Source organism: Littorina saxatilis, linkage group LG5 (assembly GCF_037325665.1).
Source record: "Littorina saxatilis isolate snail1 linkage group LG5, US_GU_Lsax_2.0, whole genome shotgun sequence".
In the NCBI taxonomy this organism is placed as follows: Eukaryota; Metazoa; Mollusca; class Gastropoda; order Littorinimorpha; family Littorinidae; genus Littorina; species Littorina saxatilis.
The window spans coordinates 37,216,784-37,218,413 of NC_090249.1; the positions used below are offsets into that span (position 1 = coordinate 37,216,784).

At 45.5% G+C, this 1,630-nt stretch overlaps 1 protein-coding gene across 1 annotated transcript in view; it reads right to left on the reverse strand.

The window, feature by feature from the left end:
• Positions 1-1,373, reverse strand: part of LOC138967033 (beta,beta-carotene 15,15'-dioxygenase-like) — a 27,426-nt gene extending 26,053 nt beyond the window's left edge. Inside the window, exon 1 of the mRNA XM_070339489.1 lies at positions 782-1,373. The gene's annotated coding sequence lies outside the window, so the exon portion shown is untranslated. The remainder of the gene's footprint in view (positions 1-781) is intronic.
• Positions 1,374-1,630: the final 257 nt, after the last annotated feature.

Sequence of the window (1,630 nt, forward strand, 5' to 3'; positions counted from 1 at the left end):
GGCCTTGGCGGTTGACCTGACTGATCCCAGCCACTGCGGCGCCCCTCGAGACGACCTTGGCTGCTGATTACCACCCCTAAACTACGTTTTGAACGTAAAAACATCTTTTGGAGTGAAGTCTCGAGGGAGGTGGCGTGATGATATATAAACAGGCGTCTGAAACTTATACTTTTGTTGATTCTATCTATTTGTATGACTGCGAGAGTGGATCGTGGTGTGGTTAGTTAGTTAGGATCGAGTAACTAATCGTTCATAATCACCTTATGTGATATATTGAAACGTGACACAAGCACAGCTCTTGCGCTTCGCGGCTGTACCAACATTCACGGCCTCCCTGCTTCTGGTATGCATGTCGTAAGAGGCGACTAACGGATTCTGTTTCTCCTTTTACCCTTGTTAAGTGTTTTTTGTATAGAATATAGTTAATTTTTGTAAAGATTTTAGTCAAGCAGTATGTAAGAAATGTTAAGTCCTTTGTACTGGAAACTTGCATTCTCCCAGTAAGGTAATAATTATATTGTACTACGTTGCAAGCCCCTGGAGCAAATTTTTGATTAGTGCTTTTGTGAACAAGAAACAATTGACAAGTGGCTCTATCCCATTTCCCTCCTTTCCCAGTCGCGATATAACCTTCGTGGTTGAAAACGACGTTAAACACCAAATAAAGTAAAGTTCTGGCATGCAGCCAAGTATCCGGATTCTGTTGTTGCAAAATACAACGGTTCGCGTCGGATACACAGGGGGAAGTAACACTCCATAAGCCAGAAAAAACAAAGCTTACCCACTGGTCGGAGCCGAGTGATTGTCCAGGCAGGAATGAATATTCTTGAGATGGATTCGTAAGCTGACCACACACACCACAGGCGCCTGATGCTGATTACTCGCAGAGCGAAAAGCTTGGCCGCTCCCGCACTCTCACTTTCTCTATCTCTCCCTTCTCTCTCTAAAAGGTACAATAAGAGACTATAGACTACACAACAGTCTCTGGTACAATGCCGAAACCTTACAGTCGTCCACTGTCCGCCAAATTCAGAATCTAAACTTGAATATTCCCCGGAACGGCAAACCTACATGCAGATTTTACGCACACTGACTGAGACACAGCCAGCTAGTCTTGTCGTTTCTGTGTCCGGCAGAGGCGATCGATCAAAGCGGTGTGCGGCAAAAACACAACCATACCCAACGCGTAAATCATCGCCACACAGCCCTACTTGGCAGCAGCTTCGTACACTGCAACTACAGGTTTTTTTTCATATTGAGGACACTGGGACATAAATCAATTGTCACGAGAAGCATATCCCACACTTCATATAGTTCAATATTTAACATACGTGCGTCAGCTGTCACCACTAATTTGCTGTTTTAACCGCACCAGCCGGTCGCGAAGGCACTGTGACCTTCAAGACGCTCCTTACTTGAGCCCTAAGTCGACCTCGCGAAGACTTCACGACGTCTTTTTACAGAGAAACTTAATTCTAAAGCTTCGAGCGGCCAGCTTCGCGAAGTATACGGCTTCGCGTAGTCGACTTCGCCTTACTTAAGGACAGGCTTCAATTCAGGCTGATCAGGGATCTCAACCCTATAAGCCGCTATCGGGGAACAAGAACTTCCCTAGATCATCGATTTCTCT